Genomic DNA, 22125 nt, shown 5'->3' with positions numbered 1-22125 from the left:
GCTTAGTAAATTATCTCTGAACATGGAGGAATGCCCACAACTGGTTTGTCGTAGTTACCATTCCCACTCTCGAGTTTCCTAATGGTAGTTTGAACCCCTTCCAGATGGCATCTCATGCAATCTTACAACTTATGTGCCTTTCTTTAGATGTGTAAGGCTTTGGGATCATTGCATGAATCCTGCACATCAACAGGGAATACCACACTCACAAAACAGCGGTCATATGTTGAAGTGGGCAGACCTCTTTAGCAACCTGGCTATGGCATTTTGCAACAGCTGCAGCTTTTGAGCCAACCACAAGATTAACTCAAAGATATACCACTTTGTATCAAGACAATATGGAAGAGAGACTAGAGTAGAGTAGAATAGAGTAGAGTAGAGTAGAGTAGAGTAGAGTAGAGTAGAGTAGAGTAGAGTAGAATACACAATATGGAAGAGAGAATAGAACAAAACAGAACAGAACAGAAAAGTTGGAAGGGACCTTGGAGGTCTTCTAGTCCAACCCTCTGCTTAGGCAGGAAACCCTATACCATTTCAGATAAATGGTTGTCCAATTTCTTCTTAAAAGCTTCCAGTGTTGGAGCATTCACAACTTCTGGAGGCAGGTTGTTCCACTGGTTAATTGTTCTAACTGTCAGGAAATTTCTACTTAGTTCTAGGTTGCTTCTCTCCTTGATGTGTTTCCATCCGTTGCTTCTTGTTCTGCCTTTAGGAAATTTGGAAAATAGCTTGACTCCCTCTTCTTTGCGGCAACCCCTGAGATATTGGAACATAACTATCATGTCACCCCTACTCCTCCTTTTCGTTAAACTAGACATACCCAATTCCACCAACCGTTCTTCATATGATTTAGCCTCCAGCCCCCTAATCATCTTTGTTGCTCTTCTCTGTACCCTTTCTAGAATCTCAACATCTTTTTTACATTGTAGTGACCAAAAGTGGATGCAGGCATTATAAAGTGGTATACTTGATGTGATCTTGACTCTATCCCTCTGTTAATGTGTTTTTGGTACTGCTGGCTCATATTTAAGTGATTGTCCACTAGGACTCCAAGATCCCTCTCAGAGTTGCTACTATTGAGCAAGGTACCACCTATATTGTACCTATGCATTTATATATATGTATATCCCTTATGAGGCAAGAAATTATAACTGTCAGTTATTTACTGACCTCCAGCATTATAATGCAGAGAACACTGTATTCCTCTTTGAAATGCAGCATATAAATAAATATAGGACTATTTTCTAGAACTTCTCAACCTTGGTACTTTAAAGATGTGTGGACCTCAGTTCCCAGAGTTCCCAGCCATATGGGAGTTGATGTCCATGCATCTTCTAGCTACCAAGGTTGAGAAACAGTGGTCCAGAGTTCCAGAAATAGTCAGATTGTTTCCTTTCTTGAATCTACAGGAAGGAAAACAAATCCAACTTATTACATTCAGTCTTGCAATGGGGCGCTGCCTATATTGTCTTTATTTTTTAAAAAAAGGATAAAGAAAGGATGACTCTGTAAAGTCAGTCATGTATGGAATTATCTTACAGAGTGAATGCCCTCTGAAAACAAATCTTAAGGTCATTTTTAAGCACTTCCTATAATACTGAACATGTGTTGTCTCATTGTTATGCAAAGAAGGCAACTTAAAGATCAACTGTTACATGCACATTTTTCTCATTTTCCTGGGCTGGCTACACTGGGATGTTTCTGGGATAATTAAATCCACTTGTATTTCAGTTTAAGGGGTTCCCCCCCCCTCCAGAATGTGTTTGAAAATCAATTTCTTGAAAATGAGCAACATAAAGACTGCTAGAAATTGCAAGACAAGTGGAGGGGGGGGGAAAGAGTTATAACTCAAGAGGTAGAATTTGGAAAAGAGTATCTTCCTTGCTTTTGAATGAAGTGTCTAATGTTCAGAGTAGGTGTAGCATGTTACGTTTGCAGCTCACTTTTCATTTTGTAAATAGGATAAAACGGGGAGGAAATGTATATCTTTAGTAAGATGTTCTAAATATTATACTGTACCTGCAGAGATCTGAAGATACTTCTATGTGTTTTCTGAAAGAACTGTTAGCTTACAAACACTGGCTAACATAAGACCTATATGTTGGGCCCTGAGATTGCATCAAAATTTTGCTTAGGATTGTAACCAAAATATTTACAATAGTTCAGGATTTGTTCCTTGGCTCAAAGTTATCCTTGAACCTTCCCACCATATATTGGGTGGAAAAATAGATAGATAGATAGATAGATAGATAGATAGATAGATAGATAGATAGGTAGGTAGGTAGGTAGGTAGGTAGGTAGGTAGGTAGGTAGGTAGGTAGGTAGGTAGGTAGATAGATAGATATTGTACTTCAAATGCCATAAATCTGGAATTTCATATATAAAGTGACACCTGCTACTCTGCTATGGCTCTTTCAGTGTGAAGAAACAAGTAAAATAGATTTCTATTTTAGATTTTCTATTTCTATTTTCTATTCTATTTCTATTTCAGATTTCTTCCTGAAAACTTAATTTTTACTTAATTTTTACTAGAAATATTAAAGATACGTGTGTGTGTGTGTGTGAGAGAGAGAGAGAGGGAGGGGGAGGTAAGAGTGACAGAATCAGTGAATTTGAATCAGGAAATATTTTGCTGTTTTAAGAATCCCTAGAAAAATGTGACATTTGTTGTATACTACAGATTTTGAGATCTGAGACTAACATCATGAAAAGGCTAAACAGAGATGAGAAACTTTTCATAGGTTTTGAAATGAAGGGTGATAAAGGTAGGAGCAGTGAAAATCTATTATACTTTTGAGATTTTTCAGCACAGTCCACTCTACAAAAGGCTTACAGCCCAATGTTTCCTGGGAACTACCTGGGCAAAATTTCCTGTGTTATCAAAATCCCAATTTGATTTCTTCCTCATCTTTCCATCTTGAAGGATCCCCAAAGGAACTTAATTCAGAACTAAAGGAGAAAACACCATTACCCTGGAGTTCCTCTAAATCTTGCAAAATGTTCAAGACTGCTAACAAAAATATCTTTTGGCCACAGTGCTCAAAAATATCAAAGCAAACAATTAGAATATATTTACAACCAACAGAAGTGGAAGAAATTCATAGTTTTAACCACTTTTAATAGCTCAGCCAAAGGAGGAAATATGGGAGCTTGATAAAAATTTCTGGGCAGCCAGATCTGTCCTTTTGAACATTATCAGCAATGCGTTTCGTGCCTTGGGCTCAGTCTGGAGAACTCCGATAATGGGACGCCGAAGTAGGAAGTAGGTAGTGCCTTCTGGGAGATGTTGTTGCTTCGTCCCTCCCAGAACATTTGTTTCAAAATTTTTCACCATAATAATCATCAAGATTCTTATATATTAATAAGAATGCATTATGTATAGGTAATGGTAAAGGCTTCACCTGTTCAAACATGGTCCACCCTAGGGGGCAGTGTTCATCTCCATTTCTTAGCCAAGGGAACCGGTATTGTCTGAAGACATTTCCGCAGTCATGTAGCCAGCATGACATCACCCCGCAGCACAGAGGGTGCAGTGAAACACAGGATGCTGCTGCTTTACATGGAACCTATTTATCTACTCTCATTTTCATTCTTTTGAACTGCTAGGTTAGCAGGAGCTGGATGGGAGCTCATCCAGTTGCATGGTGCTCAGGTCTCAAACCTAGACTGTCAGCTTTCCAGTTGACAAGTTCAGTTTCTTAACCACTGAGCCATCGCGTGCCCCCATTATATACTGTATAATCATGTATAATTATGTATTCATAATAATTTGAATGCACTACGTAATATGCACTTTGCACAGTGTCTATGTTTTTGTTCAGGGACATTTAGCTTCCTCTTCCAGATCCCTGACAAAACTGAGCAGCTGTGGTCTTTAGAGTCCCCCATATTTTGTGATTTTCCATTATTTGCCAGGTGATTTGAAGGACTTTCTCCACTGGTTACATTAGGCCCAAACATGTTGTAAATGAGTTTCATTTAGCACAGTGATGGCGAACCTTTTAGAGACTGAGTGCCCAAACTACAACCCAAAACTCACTTATTGCAGTGTCGAGTGCCAGGTGGGTGTGGCCAATTGAGTGGGTGTGGCCGATTGAGTGGGCTTGGCCCATTGGGTGGATATGGCTGTGGTGGTAATGGCAGACTGGGTGGGACTAAAAAGTTCAATCAATTAATTCCAACTTTGCAGGATCTTTTTTTTTCCCGCGAGAAGTTGAAATTGACAGATTGAACCCTTTTTTTTTTTGCACATGGCGGCGGAGGCCTAAAGCAAAAAGGTTTTATAAAACCCAGCTGAAGGCCTTGGACTGGGGCAACAGCACGCGTGCCCACAGAGAGGGATCTAAGTACTGCCTCTGGCACCCGTGCCATAGGTTCGCCACCACTGATCTAGCAAGACCCAGGACACGGCTCTTTTCTTTGTGCCATCCACTCTGTAAAGTGTCATTCCCCTACCCAGTGAGGTTGGCCTCATGTTCAGGAGTCCCTTAAAACATGGCTATTTAAAGCAGGGGTGTCAAACTCAATTTCATTGAGGGCCGCATCAGCATTGTGGTTGCCCTCGAGGGACTGGATGGGTATGGCCAGGGTGGGTGCAGCCTACTGGGTGGGCGTGGATGGAGTGGGTGTGGCCTACTGGGTGGACATGGCCAGCTTTATATCGTTCATGTCAAGGGTGCCTGTGGGGGCCTGGGCAGGAGTGGGACAGATTTGAGGATGTCTGGCAGAAGGGGGTGGGACCGGGGCAAGCGCCAAGGCATGGTCCATTTCTTCATTCCTTCCAAAGGGTGACACCTCCCCAGCATGCACCTAGGGGGCAGGGTCGATGTGGCAGGGGCTGGTTCCTCGCTGTTTCTAGACGTCCTTGTGGAGCTAAGACTGAATGCCTTTCAGCATAGATGGCCACTCCAAATTGTACATTGGCTCCTGGCCAGTCTGGGCCAGGGCCAAAGCAGTGGGGGCCATTTCCTCACTGTTTCCAGGATGGCTTCGTGGGCCACATGAAACCACTTCGCGGGCCGCATCTGGCCCCCCGGCCTTGTGTTTGACATGTCTGATTTAAAGCCTGCTGGGGAGCTCAAGGCAATGGTGAGATGGATGGGTGCATTGTTTTCAACATCAATTTTCTTATTACTAATGTTGTTGTTGCCTTTTAATTGTAGTTGTTTTAACATCTTGATTGTTTTTATTGTAAAGCTGCCTAGATTCATTTTACTGTGAGATGGATGGCTATATAAATATGACAAGTAGATAGGTAGATAAGTAGGTAGGAAGGCAGACAGACAAGGGGATTCTGAATGGAGTAACAGGTTATAGCAGTAACAGTTCCCAGACAGACTTATTGTAGAATACTCCAGGGGTTCATAATAACAGTAAGCTCTTGCTTGAAGAAAAAGGGGCAGTCATGGCCAGGAAGGCTTTGCACAATTACATTTTGTGCACCAGTTGTAGCAACAGCAATAGCAATAGCACTTAGACTTATATACCACTTCATGGTGCTTTACAGCCCTCTCTAAGCGGTTAACACAGTCAGCCTATTGCCCCCCAACAATCTGGGTCTTCATTTTTACTGATCTCGGAAGGATGGAAGGCCGAGTCAACCTTGAGCTTGTGAAAATCGAACTGTCGAACTGCAAGCACCGGCAGTCAGCAGAAGTAGCCTGCAGTACTGCATTCTAACCACTGTGCACCCATGGCTCATGTTTTTAGATCAGCTCTAAGATCACCTTTAATAGTTACTTTTCCCTTACTCACCTCTTGGCTATAGTATTACAATATATTCTATATGTTGTGAGCCCTTAGCTCACAGTAAGCTACAGGGTGTAATTCAAGGTGTTGGTTGTGACATTTAATGCCCTACATGACATGGGATGAAGTTACTTGTGGGATCGCGGCACCCTGATAATTTCTTCTCTACCAGTTTGGACACCAAGTCTTATTGATGGGAGTAATATTGGTTGTGGACTTTTAAAAGTACACCTTCACTGGATTTGATTTGGAACAGCTTCCTACAAAATATGGACAGTTCCAACCTTATTGACCTTCTGCAAAGACCTTCCTATTCCTCCAGGTGTTGATGGACTTCCGATGTGGTTGCAGACTCTCTGCTGATTCAAGATTGTTAGGGGCCTCAACTGCTATTATTATTATATGTTTTATGACACTTTTTTTGAAGTTATTGATTCCAATTGTTGCTTTTATTTGGGTGCTGCCCAGTGTGTGTGGATAAAACGGGCAGCTCCATGTTCAATAAATAAGTTGATAAATCTTTCATTGAGAAACTCAGGCCTTCTCAGTGAAGGATGAAAGCAACAGAGTGGTCAGCCAGTCTATCTGTCGGCTTCAAGAAATTCAAATTGTTCTTTGGAGCAAGCCAGCACAGTCAGCTGAGAAACATTTCACTCTACAAATTTCCTTCTGAATGACTGCCAAGGTCATGGACGAGAAGCTGACCAGGGTTTTCCACTTGGTTAATCTGTGGTTTCTGGAGTTTCTTAAGGAACACAGGAAATGCTATCCACCTAGTAAAAAATCAAGTCATTTGTATTATGGCAGGGCAACAGTATCAAGTGTTCTGCATCTGTTTTACACTGAACGGCTGTAATTCTGTAAAGCAAACGGCAGATCCTGGCATTAGATTACAAATTGGAGTAGGCTGTTTTGTTGGGTTCCTGCTTTGTTTAACCTTTTTGCCTTAGTTTTGAAAGGGGATCGGAGGGGGGGGAGGGAGGGAACCGCCCTGAGAAAAAGGTCATTTTAAAATGTTTGCAAATATGGGTAGTATAAATATTGCACAAATTAGAAAGCTTAGGTATCACAAAGATAATATGCTGTTTCTAAACAGCACCGGTGGAAAGAACATTGTAAGAAATAACCGGCTGTCTGCATGATGCAACCAGATTTCACATCAGATTAGAAATTTGACAAGGTTATTTGTGAGGCTCTTGCTTTGTTTAACCTTGCCTTGCTTTGTTGTTGTTTCTATGATTTCAAAAATAACAGAGGTTAGTTAGAAGGATTATAATGGTCTATAAATGAGATGTTCCTCTTTAACAAACAATGGGGCAATTATTTTATGATGCATTTATTAATTAAGCACTGACTTTCATGAAGTTCAGGTGGAAATGAATACACAATGAAACAAAAAAATGAAAGCCTCTGTTGTTTATAATCTACCTATCTACCTGTCATGGAAAAATTTGGAAGGTCTCTTCCAAGACTAGTATTGCTCTGTCTTGTTTTATACTGCAAAATTAAAAATAAAAACATTTTTCACACCTTATTCTACCAATAGTTCTAAATTCAAACTTTATTTTACAATCCCTTCTTCCTGCTTGGATGTTGACCTTCCTTTCTCTGGAGTTATATTTGTGACAGGTGCCCCTTCTGTTGACTTTAATTCCACAACTTGTGTTCGTATGCTGTGCTCGCATTCTTATAAGACCTAATATGAAATTGTTTAATAAATGCCTTTCTCCCAGAAAGAAGGACGAAGCCCATATTATTGGAGAAATTGCATTCAGAATCTCAGCAGGGAAAAAATTAAAGAATTGCAGCACTGGGCCTAAAACTACCACCTTCTCCACAGCCTGTGGAACAGCTCTATTATTACAGTTGGATTATGTGAAAAAAGAAAAAGAAAAGAAATAAAGCCAATTGTATTGAAGAAAAAAGAAAGCAAAAAGATTCAGGCTGAGAAAAAAAAAATGAAAGGTATGGCCAATGTAAAGAGAAAAGTGTCTATGGAGATTCTCAGTCATCCAGGAGATGGTTGTTCCAAAGGTGCTTTTTCAGAAGGCAACTGGACTTTCTTGTTTTTCTTTGAAGATGTTTCGCTTCTCATCCAAGAAGCTTCTTCAACTCTGACTGGACAGTGGGGAGTGGAAGGGTTTATATTCTTTAGAGCAGTGGTTCTCTACCTGTGGGTCAGGACCCCATTTGGGGTCAAACAACCATTTCACGGGGGTCGCCAAACAACGCAGTCCGCCATTCTCCCCCCCTTTTCCTTAGCTGTGCTACTCCCTTTTATTCTATTGGCTTTTGAAAGCCAATAGAATAGACTCTCTTGAATAGAGTCTAATTCTATTGGCTTTCAAAAGCCAATAGGAATTGTCCAGGCTGTCTCTGCCCTGCTGAGCCCGCCAAAAGTCCCATTCTGCAAACGGTGCTGCAAGTTGTCTGCAGCGAAGGCAAGCTGTCTGGAAGTTTCCACCCCTCCCTGCTGAGCAACTACTAAAAATGTAAGTAAAAGAGGGCCAGGGGTGGGAGGTAGGAGGCCGGCGGGCACAGGGAGGGTCCTCGACTTACGACCAGTTGAGTAGTCCTCGACTTACGACCGGTTGAGTAGTCCTCGACTTACAACCGGTTGGGGGTCGCGGCATTAAAAATGTTGAGAACCACTGCCTTAGAGCAGGGCTTTTCAACCTTTTCACCCATTGTACCACCTTTAGGATATGGCAATATCCGAGTACCACCAGTCGCCTAGCAAAGTGTCAAAAACTTGATGACAAAAAAAGGGAAAAAGTAATAAAATACAGGTAGTCCTTGACTGACAACAGTTTGCTTAGTGACTGTTTGAAGTTACAGTCGCACTGAAAAAAGTGCACCTCAAGGCACAGCCGAGCAAGACACCTGCCTGCCCGCCTGGTGGCGCTCTTCCTCCTGTCCGAGGTTTCCATTGTTGTGAGCATTTCTGTTGAGGATTGGCAGCAGGGGTAGGGTGGGGGAGTGTTTGTTTTTTATTTCCCCCATCTGCTGGGTGGTTGCAGCAGGTTTTGGTCACTTCGCATGACCCTGGGTACTGTGACCATCATAAATAAGAATCAGTTGCCAAGCTGTCTGAATGTAAATCACAAGACCCTGGAGATGCTGCAACATTCCAGCTGATCGGTGCTTCTTCAGGGCTCACCAGAAGCACCAGGATCAACGCCGAGCTCCAGCTGGAGCCTGGCGCTGATCCTGGTGCTTCCACTGAGCCCTGACAGCTCTGCAGCTCCAGCCATCTCTCTGTCAGGCTTGTGCGGTGCTGCCATCGATTCAGCTCATTCCCCTCCCCCACTACCGCTTTTCTAGGATTGTTGCGTACCACCTGCCAGGTGCCAATGTACCATAGGTGGTACCCGTACCACTGGTTGAAAAGCCCTGCCTTAGAGACAGCTGGTCATTTGCCTTTTTTTGGAATGCAGAATGCAGAATGCAAACAACCAGCTGTCTGCAAGGAGTATAAATCCTTCCATTCCCCACCACCCAGTCAGAGCTGAAGAAGCTTCTTGGATGAGAAATGAAACTTATTCAAAAACAACAACAACAATAAGGAAGTCCAGTTGCCTTGTGAAAAAGCATCTCTGGGGTAAAGAGATTTATAAAGAGACATGTTTAGCATTCTCTGTGATGGTCATCAGTTCTCAATTTCAGTAAGGTTAGTTCTATCCAAGTCTCTGGGAATTTACCAATTAGTTCATGCCTAGATATGGAGATTTGTGTCTGAACACTCTCTGGATCCAGAGATGACATGAATAACCCATAGAAGTAATTTCATTGGTCTGTCTTTCTATATGTGAATGTAGTAGCTATGGTCTCAAGCAATGGCATATCCAGAAATAAGATGGGATAATAATCTGCATTAGAAAAACTATTATAAGACTCAGTCTCCAAACGAAGATTGGAAAGGAAGTGTTTCACACAAAACGGAAAGAAGCTGGCCAGAAACCAAAATATCTTGCCAAACCACTTACGTTTTTTCATCTGCCTGCTACCAACTTAAAAAGACCTGATGCTCAGTTCAGAAACTTGGTGTGCCACCAAAACCAGCTCATTTTTTCCACCTTATCTAAAAAAAAATCACAACCTAGCTGCAAGCCTCGTAAATTTACAATTTCTTCTCATTTAGCCTTCCCTGTCATAAAAACTTATTTGCGAATGTGCATTGTATAACGAAGTAGTAAATACTTCCAATTAGCTTTAGTGCCACAGTCCTCCAAAACCTGATGTGTTTATGTTAATACCAAATCCTACTTGGTTTATTTTATCATGCATTAGAGATTTTAATCAGGTAATCTGCACGGCATCTGGAAACCTAAGCACAGGCAAAGTCCATGGTAACAAAGGCGCTGTAACAGTTCACCTTCACTGAAGAACAATAATGCATTATTAAATTCACTTTCCTGCTCAGTGGTTACACTTAGCTGACCACAGCAAATTTGCTCTCTGCCTGGTCTTCACAAGTTGGCAGAAAAATAGATTCTGTCACCTTTAACAGATTCTGAAAATGACAAGATGCCTCTCTTGGTTTAACTATGAGCCATAATCCTTCAGAAGTAAATATAATTACAAATGTCTTTTGTCACGTAGTGCTTAGGAAAGATATTGCATGCATGGGGATGATGATGGCTGCAGATAGCACCCGCCTGCTTTGCTGTAATTAAAAGCAGATATTGATCATGTTATATATCAGCACTATCTAAAGGTCCACATATGGGTAAATTTATCTTTGTAGCTTTCCTGGAGCAACGATAACATCATCGTTGCTGAAATATAACAATATACAAAGCACGCCAGATTCGGAGGTCATATCCTAGTCCTGTTGTCCTACCAAGGGCCTGACAGCGAAGCCATCTTATAATTTTATTTGAAGTTTCTCTTGGTCTTTTGCTGACGGCAAGTCTGTTTGCCAATCCATCACCGGCTGGCCAATTAAAAGAGAATAATTAGGGTTGACGAGAAAATAATAGCGAAAATAATTTGGAGATTTAAGCCTTGTAAGACTGTCTTCCCGAAAGTTCATTAGGAGAATTCAGAAAGTCTCCTTCACTTCTGTCACATCTGCTAGTGTCACTGGGTTTCTACTTGACACCCACTCAGCCGCTCCTGCAGTCCTTAGTCTGTGTCTGACAAACATTACTCTCTTAGTATTCACCCACAAAATAGCTTCTAAGGAGCTATTTAGAAGCAACTTCCTTGCTTTACGGGAGCCAGAATTGCTACTGGCAAGACTCTCGTTGGTTCTGGTTATCTTCTTTGTATATGAGGCATGACAAAAAAGCATATGAGTAGGACATATCACTCACCCTTATCCCAAGATAAGTTGTGCTGACTGTTTTGAAACTGGGAGGGGAACCCCTCATCCCACAAAGCTTTTTAAAGACTCAATGCAGCTGTTGGACCAGACCGGGAAGATTCTCAAACATGGTGACATTAAAACGTCTTCATTTCTGGTCAGATCCAACAAAGTATCTTATACGGTTCAGTGGTGAAATCCAGAAGAGGAGGAGGAATAAAAAAGAAAGTGAAAACAATTCATCTAATGAATAGAATAACAGAATAACAGAGCTGGAACGGACCTTGGAAGGTCCAAACTCAAGCAAGAGACCCTATATGATTCTGGAGAAATGGCTGTCCAATCTCTTCTTAAAAACCTCCAGTGACAGAGTACCCACAACTTCTGAAGGCAAGCCATTCTATCGGTTGATTGCTCTCACTGTTAGGAAATTTCTCTTAAGTTCTAGGTTGCTTTTCCTCTTTCATTAGTTTCCATCCATTGCTTCTTGTCCTGCTTTCAGGTGCTTTGGAAAATAAGTTGATCCCCTCTACTTTGTGGCAATCCCTCAAATATTGAGACATTCCCATCATGTAACCCCTGACCCTTCTTTTCACTAGACTACCCAATTCCTGTAACTTCCTTCATATGTTTTAGGCTCCAGCCCCCTAATATTTTTTGTTGCTCTTCTCTGCACTCTTTCCAGAATCTCAACCTCTTTTTTTATATTTTGGTGACCAAAACTGGATGCAGTATTCCAAGTGTGGTCTTCCCAAGGTATTATAAAGCAGTAGTAACACTTCACATGATCTTAATTCTATCCGTGGTGGCGCAGTGGTTAGAATGCAGTACGGCAGGCTACTTCTGCTGACTGCCGGTTCATCAGTTCAATTCTCACCGGCTCAAGGTCGACTCAGCCTTCCATCCTTCCAAGGTCAGTAAAATGAGGACCCAGATTGTTGGGGGCAATATACTGACTCTGTAAACTGCTCCGAGAGGGCTGTAAAACACTGTGAAGCAATATATAAGTCTAAGTCCTGGGGGGGGGGAAATTTACCTCCCTCAGTGCAGGCACGCAACTTGGGTGTCCTCCTGGACTCACAGCTAAATCTGGAACAACATCTATCGGCTGTGGCCAGGGGGACCTTTGCACAGGTTCACCTAGTGCACCAGTTGCGGCCTTATTTGGACCGGGAGGCTTTACTCACAGTCACTCATGCCCTTGTCACCTCAAGACTGGATTACTGTAACGCGCTCTACATGGGGCTACCCTTGAAGAGCGTTCGGAGGCTGCAGTTGGTTCAGAACGCAGCCACGAGAGCGATTGTGGGCGTGCCAAGGTACGCCCACGTGTCACCTATCCTCCGCGAGCTGCACTGGCTTCCTGTGGGTCTCCGGACGCAATTCAAGGTGTTGATTATCACCTTTAAAGCCCTTCATGGCATAGGGCCAGGTTACTTACAGGACCGCATTCTGCCGCACAGCTCCCAGAGACCGGTGAGGTCCCATAGATTGGGCCTCCTTCAGGTCCCGTTGGCCAGACAATGTCGGCTGGTGGGCCCTCAGGGAAGGGCCTTTTCTGTGGTGGCTCCGACCTGGTGGAATCAACTTCCCCCTGAGGTTCGAACTATTCCCACCCTGCTGGCCTTTAAGAAGGCCGTTAAAACCCTCCTGTTCCGGCAGGCCTGGGGCTGATGTCCCCGGGGGGCCGGGATATTATCGGACTTGCGATATGACTGCTTTATTTTATTGTTTTATCATTGTTTTAACTTTGTACGCCGCCCTGAGTCCTTTGGGATTGGGCGGCATATAAACACTGAAAATAAATAAATAAATAAATAAATAAATAAATAAATAAGTGATATTTGTAAGTGCCATTTGGAAACCCACCCTTATTGACAAACAAGTCCCTAACACAAAGAATGACACCAGACCCACACTCACGAAAACCACACAGGATGTCACTACCATACATCCACACTAAAAGCAAACCCAAACCCACACCGATGATGAGGCACGACCACAAACCAGAAGCCAGACCACAGCTGCATCATTAGCCACTTTAAACCCCTCCAATCCATACATGAAGCAAACTGACACCCACCATGAAGATGAGGCACGACCACGAACGCAAAGCCAAACTACAGCCATGCAGCTCACCATCTCACTCCCCCTGCAACTCAGACTAACCCGAGCACAACAAAGCCCCCACCCAAACAGAACACTCCCCCATCCAATCAGAGCACAGTCAAGCCCCTAACCAATCAGAACACACCTCCACCCAATCAGAACACAGCCAAGCTCCCATCCAATCAGTTCATACCCCCACTAGCAGTTAAAAGGAAGAAACAGCTACGATCACACATTGCTCCTAGAAGCAAGAAGCCGAAAACACCAGCCTGAAGATGACGAATGGGACTTCGTCAAAACGTCGCCAAGACACTTCCAATTTGATGTGGGAGAAAACCCGAATAACCAAAGACGTAAATACAATTTTATATATAGGATTTTGTATACTGCTTAGAGTCAACCAGGCCAAAATTCTGCAAACAAATAAATAAATAAGAAACAAGCCATTATACTATCTTCACAGTGCATTTCCATACCGAACAGAGTTAATTCAATGACTGCTAGGTTATTTTAAAAAATGAAAAAAGATGAAAAGCCATTAAAAACAAACAAACAACTAACCAAACAGCCAACAGCCTCCAACTCAACTCAGCCAAGTGGATCTGGTGAGCAATCCTAATTAAAGTGTCTAAAAGCTGAAAGCACTAAAAACAATTGAACACTTTTATTAATCTAATGAATCATGGATCATATCATTACAGTTTTGTATATAACATTAATTTCATTCCTTTCGCTTAAGCCTTTTATTGGGATTACTTCAGTTATTAGTTGGTCTAATGTATTGGTTACTTCTAAATCTCACTCTGCCATCTCTTCTTATCGTGTTGCATAAACCCTTGCATGTTATTCAAATTGCTTCATTTATTATGATAGCTTCCCCATGTAAATTGTGCTGACTGCTTGCCCTTGTATAGTCCTCATTAGACTAATGAAAACCTTCAAACGAAAAAAAAAAAACCTAAACAACCTGCCAAATAAAGGTCTGAGGTTATTATGAAAATTACAACTCTGGGAACTGGGAGAAGCTCTGTTCATTAATTCATGCTCAGCAAATTGCTAACTAATTTAGTTGCACTCCTCTGCATTAATGGATTATTTTATAAAAATGTTTTCCACAGCCCAAGACCTTTGCTGCAATGCTTTGGAGAGGCCTGAATTCTAATCAACCTTAACAGTAAATTAGGAATGTAATATCTAAATAATAATTGGGATGGCATATGGAAGAAAATAGTGTTTAAAATCCCATGAAAGCTTCTTTTGGATTTCAGCTTCATATGTCAATTTCACAGTAGTTAAAACAATTGTACTTTTCAGTATTCTCCGTTGGGCCTGGAAAATGCTGATAACAATGGCAATCCAAACATGTTCAAAAACCTGCACTGAGATGGTCCAGAATGGTTTGATGATCAGAGACAAGCTGCCTCTGTATGAAGGCTCTAATCAGAAAAATCAAATTTAAAGAGGGGAGGGAGGAAGGAAACTCCAAAGAAAAAGAAAGCTTTGAAAAGTTCATCCCCTTTCTGTGTGAAGTTGGACCAATTGCAATAGTAATCATCTACAAAGGAGATAACTGATCTTCTGACAATGCATTTAATTACCCTAAGATGCTCTGAACTGTGAGCTGGCATAATAAAGTTGGTCACCAATGGTTAAGATTGTTTTCTTTTTACGATCCTGTATCCCTTGATTCAGGGGGTGGAGCTGAGCATTTACTGGCCTGGATGCCCTTCCTGATGCCTATGCAGATATTTTCTCTTTGTGCCCTGATAGAGAAGCATCTGCTGCTACCTAGGATCAAACTCTCAACCTCCCAAATGTGGCCCCTCTAGGCCACCACACTGCTCTACAAAAAGAATCATTGATACGAATAACGAATTCATCAACAATATATTTTGGTACGTTCTATTAATGGAGTAGATTATTTTCTGTGTTTCCAAGTTTATTCTTGATAATAAAGATTTTTGATATGGCCTGAAAATGAATATTTCTAGAAAATCTTGAGCACTATTATATATGGGCACCAAGTTGAATTTATTTGTAATTCAGAGTTTTCAGTATACACCAATTATACAGAGTTTCTCCATCAAAGCCCACTACTGTTTCATACCAGCACTACTGAATTCTTACTCAGTACCATAAAGTCTTAAATCATAAGATCTGCTAATAATTTTTGGATTATAGCTTTGGCCTAGATCAGGGGTGGGGAACTTTGGCTCTTTTATGGACTTTCCTGAGCCAGCCATGCTGGCTCAGGAATTCTGGGAGTTGAAGTCCACAAGACATAAAAGAGCCAAAGTTCCCACCCCTGGTATAGGGGAAAGTCTAGGAATTCTGGGAGTTGAAGTCCACAAGACATAAAAGAGCCAAAGTTCCCCACCCCTGGTCTAGGGGAAAGTCTAGGAATTCTGGGAGTTGAAGTCCACAAGACATAAAAGAGCCAAAGTTCCCCACCCCTGGTATAGGGGAAAGTCTAGGAATTCTGGGAGTTGAAGTCCACAAGACATAAAAGAGCCAAAGTTCCCCACCCCTGGTATAGGGGAAAGTCTAGGAATTCTGGGAGTTGAAGTCCACAAGACATAAAAGAGCCAAAGTTCCCCACTTCTGGCTTAGATCTTCTCAAAAGAGCATCTCTCTTGTTCCTGATTTTTGTGTTGTGGATGAGTGGTTAATTCAGGATTTGGAGCAAGACTTAAGCTCCAGATCTCTATTTAGAAGGGGAGGAAAAGAACAAAGGACACAGACATAAATACAACGTCCGCTGATGCAATCTCTAAGGTGCCATTCATCCCTGTGCTTATCTCAATGGACTTTTCCAACTCTTTTGTGACCCACAGACTTTTCTTTATTTTAAAGTACAAGGAGCTCAAACTCTGCAGTAAAATTGGAAAGAAGAGACTTGGATTCCTTTTAGCCCATTGATAAAAATTCCTTTTGCCCACAGATAAAAGATACTTTTTACGGTCTTTGCATTCCTGCTTCCCTATTCACAATATTCCATCACTGGACTCTTTCGTCCAATCAGTGAAGGCACAATCTCTTGTGCTTCTTTCTTCTGAAAGTCTGAATAGAGCATACAGGTTCTGGTCAGTCTTAGGATAGTCGCACATCTATGCTGAAGAACAGTCACAACTAGTGCATGGAAAACGCAACTGCAGCACAGAGTAGATGTGGTTTTACAGAGGGAAGGAACTATACAATACAGGTAGTCCTCTGTGTGTGTGTGTGTGTGTGTGTGTGTGTGTGTGTGTGTGTTTTTATTAATTTTTATCATCACAAATGCTTAATATTTTATCAGCAACATATTGTCTAAGTTTCCAACATTTAACTTACTAACACATGTTAAATTCCTTTCTCTCTACCTTGTTTTTCTTGCTATTGATAAAAGGTATCCCATGTTCTAAAATACACTGAATCTTCTTTCTCTTTCATTTTCAATGTCAATCTATCCATTTCTGCACAATCTAATTTTTTTAATTAACTCTTCTTCCGTTGGTAAATCTTCATCTTCCTAATGTTGAGCGAATACAATTCTCACTGCAGTTAATACATGTAAAATTAATATACACATACTCTTTCTCATAGTTTCCTACAATTATGCCTGAGAAAAATAATTCTGGCTTAAAATCTATATGTTTTTTTTAGTAATTTTCTCTAATCATATGTGTATTCTTGACCAGAATCTTTTGGCTTTGGGGCATGTCCACCAAAGATGGTGCCTGGTTTTTGTCTACATTAAATAGTAAATAAAGTAAGTCCTTGACTTACAATAGTTCATTTAGCGATTGTTCAAAGTGGAAGTAAAAAGGGTGACTTACGAGCATTTCTCATAGTTACAACCTTTGTGACTTTCCCATGATCATGTGATCAAAATTCAGATGCTGAGCAACTGGTTCATAGTTACGACCGTTGTTGTGTCCCAAGGTCACGTGATCACCTTTTGCAACCTTCTGACAAGCAAAGTTAATGGGGAAGCCAAGTTCACTTAACAACCGGGCTACTATCTTATCAACTGCAGCGATTCAGATCGTAAGATGGGTCAAAACTCACTGAACAAATGTTTCACTTAACAGATGAAAATTTGGGCTCAATTGTAAGATGAGGACTATCTGCATATTTTGGACAAAATACAATAAGGGAAGCTAACTTAATATACATGATTTGGTTGAGATTTCTTTTCTTTTCTTTTTTCGGCATTGCTGTAAATTATTGATTTTCTTGTTGGGTCTATCCAGACCAGTCATCAAAAATAAAAATGTCCTATGATTCAGATCCTTAAAATGCACAATGAAAGATTAAATTCCTGGGTTTCTAATTCTATATTCACTTGATTTTTCTTTCCCTCTGCTTTCTTCTTGACAAATCATAAAAAGCAGGTTTTTGAATCAGAATATGCTGATTTAGGATTATACTTTCCAATTTTTGTATTTGTCCTTTTTGTCTTTCGATTTGTCAGAAAGAGCTTTGTGCAGCCATGCTGATTTCTTCTTGACTTTCTTGTTTGTTTAGTGACTGTTTAAAGTTATAATGGCAACTGTGTTACTAACTTAACAACTGCAGTGATTCACTTAACAACTATGGCAAAAAAAAAGATCATAACATGTGGAAAAAAATCACTTAACAACTGTCTTGTTTAGCAATGGGAAGGTTGGGATCGATTGTGATCATAAGAACTGCCTGTGTATGGTTTAGAAGTCAGTTTAAAAATCTCAGTGAAGAAATGACTTGAACTTTTGGTTTTCAGCTTGAAATTTCGGATATTAGGCAAATTCAACCATTTCAAAGGTGCTGGTTAAATGTTGCAGAATATGTCATCAGGCAGATAATATGCAACCTGCTCTGGATTTTGCAGGTCCTTGGCTAATGCTTCCTACAGAGGTCCTCCGCCACATTACAGATGATCTTAATTATGGATTTACATTAGCAGTGCAGAATGCAAAGGTAATATAACCACGGATTATATATGGAACTTGAACATTCCCATGCTTATTTCTTGATGCTCCAAAGGGAATCAAAAATGGAGGACAACAGCTTAGAGAATACGAAGATAGTTTAATGCCTACTGATCTCAAAATATGTCTTTAGTAAATGTTCATGAATCACAATAGCACTTAGACCAGTGGTTCTCAACCTTTTTAATGCCGCGACCCCCAACCGGTCGTAAGGTCGAGGATTACTCAACTGGCGCAGCACCGTTTGCAGAATGGGACTTTTGGTGGGCTCAGCAGGGCAGAGACAGCCTGGACAATTCCTATTGGCTTTTGAAAGCCAATAGAATTAGACTCTATTCAAGAGAGTCTATTCTATTGGCTTTCAAAAGCCAATAGAATAAAAGGGAGTAGCAGAGCTAAGGAAAAGGGGGGGGAAATGGCGGACTGCGTTGTTTGGCGACCCCCGTGAAATGGTCGTTCAACCCCAAATGGGGTCCCGACCCACAGGTTGAGAACCACTTAGTCTTATACAACGCTTCATAGTGCTTTACAGCCCTCTCTAAGCAGGTTACAGAGTCAACGTATATTACCCCCAACAATCTGGCTCCTCATTTTACTGATCTCAGAAGGATGAAAGGATCAGAAACTTTTCAAAGGTACATATCGACTATCCTCTGATCAGACTAAATGTAACATGAGTGGCTAAATTCCCAAGAACATCCCAATTCTCACCCTTAGCTTATTACCTCCTGTTCTTAAAGACTGGAAGCTGCTTCCTGTATTTATCCATTCATTTATCCATTTTGTCATTTAATTTATCTCCCCCCCCTTTTATTTCTGCAAGCAATATATATTAAGATGTATTCCAGAGGTTTTCTCCCATTAACCACAATCTAACCTTGGGCTACATTCCATTCCATGGAACTTACACTATTTCATACTTTGTGCAGCTAGATACTAATCAGCAAAGGTTGGTTCCATCAGTGAAACCATTTGACGGAGTTCAGCAAAACCTTGCTGATCCACAGCTTTATTGGTGAATGCAAAAAGCTATATTCCTCTCATCCAAGCCCTTAAATCATTCATATGCATATTGCTTTTAACTTCTTAGATATATCACAGAGTGTAAATTAATAATCTTCTGGAACTTTGAGTAGAATGGAACAGAGTAAACCTTACTAACAGTGGAGAAACTCTGTAGCTCAAGGTTGAACTGTGGAGTACTTGGTGCTCTCTGAGCTTGGTTGTTTGCTTGCAGACATGTTGTGACTTTGCTAGGAAACATCTGCAGTGTTAGAAGGGAGTGGGGCTGCTCTCCATTTGTTCCTTCCATGCTTCTATTGTTACACAAGTCCAAAATACCTCTTCATCAGGGGACATCTCACAGAGGAGATCAAATATTCTGTCATCTCCCCTGCACAGTGACTCAAGAAAATCACTTAAGAAAACCACTTAAGATCTAATAATAGAAGGAGATGAGATTATGGTTTCATTTGATGTCACAGTACTCCTTACTGTACATGCATAGACCAGAGCTAAAGAAAAAGTCCATGGTAGCAGTACTGCATAACCACCTTACCTATCCAAATACACTAAGATTGAAATACTCAGAATCACTTCATCAATCTCTGCTTCACTGCCTATTTTCAGTGGACAAATATACCAACATATCAGAGAAATACCCATGGGATCATCACTCTCCAGAGTTATAGCAGGGACTTTAATGTAGCATCTACAAACCACAACACTCCCAGATGTTTCGCTAGAAGAAACAATAGGAGTGATCTACAGTATACAGTGTAAAGATTGTAACAGCCACTTTGTAGGACAAACGAATAAAAGACTAGGAAAACACATCCATGAACATAAACCAGCAGTCAGAAGGAATAATGAAAAGTCTTTAATTTCACAACACATGGACAGTCTTAATCTTAATTTCAATTGAGACTGAAATCTAAAATGATAGGGAAGCTTGGTATTCAGACCAATTAACCATCAACAGACACATAGAGATAAACAACATTTACACGGCATTCAAAAAGCTAAAAAGGAAACAAACAAACAAACAAAAAACACAGAACACCTCCTTGCCAGTAATCAATACCCAGATAAGCAGGAATTAATACCAGACAAACACACAAGCAATAAACAACAATCTAATCAAGCAGAATACAACTACCCCACTGATGGGCAAGCTACTGTGTATAAACAAAAAGCAAACCCCAATCCCTTCTAGCACTGAAGTAGCACTGAAGTTTAGTTAACAAATAGTAGTAGCACTGATGTTTAGTTAACCAATCAAGTAAACTTAACAAATAAAACATTATCCATTAAACTTGTCTACTGTATTTGCTATTTTGATTGGTTGTACATGAGTATAAGTAAGAAAATGAAGACCTTTGAATATCCTTCAGGATCTGGCTTGCTCATAGTAGGGCCTGCTTAAAAGAACGTGACCCATGACTTCTGTTGCCATCTTGCCCACATAGACATAGTCTAATATCTTATATCTGCTGTCCAGAAGGACAGAGAAAAGGACTAATACATGCCCTGGAAAAGGTCCGTTTTTGTTTATAAAAAATAAGATTGTGTAGATAATTGGTTGCAACACCAGTAATATCTTCCACCAACTTGGGCCATCTCCTTCTGGCCTTCCCTATCTGCCATCTTCAAGCATTTTCATGGCTTCTTCATGTATACCTTTGCATTATTTTTTAATTAATTAAATTTTAAAAGGGAAGAGGGCTTCTCCTGGAGATGGTGCTTTCCTAAGACCTCCCAGTTGTAATTATTAAAAGTTAATTGAGTTCCAATTGATGGATTAGCTCCAATATGTCTCATGTGCATGTATGTGCGTGTGTGTCTGTGTGTATGAAACCAAGTAATATATAAATGGATAATGACTAACGTTCAAAGATGTATCTCTGTGTCTCTGTTTTTCTTTTAAACAGACAACGATGCAGACAAGGCATTTTCTATCGTAAGGATGCAAATGCCTACATCTATTTATTTTGCATTAATTTATCCACCTGTAATAATGATTAATGACTTTGAAAGATTAAAGACAGTCAGAAACAAAATTGCATATTTGAACTACAGGCCTGTAAGCAGATAATAACTATCTCTGCAAATATCTTTAAGTGGAACAGGTAGGTTTGGCCTCTAAGTTACAGGGCTGGCTCAGAAGCTGTGATAAATGCAGTCACGACAAAAAAAACTCACCCATTTTTAATTCAGTATATCCTATAAATCTAGATCACCCTTGAATACTAACACCACTTCAGAAGGTAAGGTTATGGGTAGCAGAAGAAATTTGTGACCTAAACAAGAATCATTTAAGAACAAAAAAATGCAACAGATTAAATGGGAATAATTTTCATTCTCTAGTCAGGCTTGTTATGTTAATACATGATTTAACTGGAACATTTTTAAAAATGGTAAAAAACTTTCATTGGGAAACCTGTTTTGCTGGGAGCCTACAAAATTCCTAACTTGATGGTGCATTTGTATTTAAATGTAGATGGGCTGAAGCCAAACCCTCTCCCTGGAACTGAAATCAAGTCACTTTTCTATCACCCTCTCAGCCTGGATAACATTTTGCAGGATTTAAGCGCTTGCGTGTCGGGGAAGCAAGCAAGGAGCCACGGCGGGCTGTGTGTGCAATGAACCAAAATTAATGATTTGTATAAGAGAAATGTTGTTCTCATTAATTTTTAGTGTAATCTTATTAAAAATGCCACCTGTCCAGAATGAAAGTGTCCAGATTTTAATTCTCTTTCCATATCTCGCAGTAGTTGCATAAGACAGATCTGGATTGTTTTGCTTTTTATTCTTTCTTTCTTTCTTTTTGTATCTATTAACTTAGACCACAAAACACTTCCATTTCAGTTCTTTATTGCTACAGCAATTCTACACCGAAACAGTTATTGGGATTTTTGCTTTACATTTATGAGCAAGCTGTTGCATTTCAGCTGGACGCCTATTTCTTGATTTTGCCCTTGGTACACAGGGGTTGTTTAAAGAGATCCGTAT

At 40.6% G+C, this 22125-nt stretch overlaps 1 protein-coding gene across 1 annotated transcript in view; it reads right to left on the bottom strand.

The window, feature by feature from the left end:
- DACH1 (dachshund family transcription factor 1) overlaps positions 1–22125 on the bottom strand; it is a 354082-nt gene that overhangs the window by 72381 nt on the left and 259576 nt on the right. The window lies entirely within an intron of this gene.

The sequence above is a fragment of the Crotalus tigris genome, unplaced genomic scaffold (genome assembly GCF_016545835.1).
Source record: "Crotalus tigris isolate CLP2741 ecotype Arizona unplaced genomic scaffold, ASM1654583v1 scf7180000021207.2732985, whole genome shotgun sequence".
Taxonomy (NCBI): domain Eukaryota; kingdom Metazoa; phylum Chordata; class Lepidosauria; order Squamata; family Viperidae; genus Crotalus; species Crotalus tigris.
Note: the sequence above shows the minus strand (reverse complement) of the source record. Positions and strands in the feature narration are given on the sequence as shown.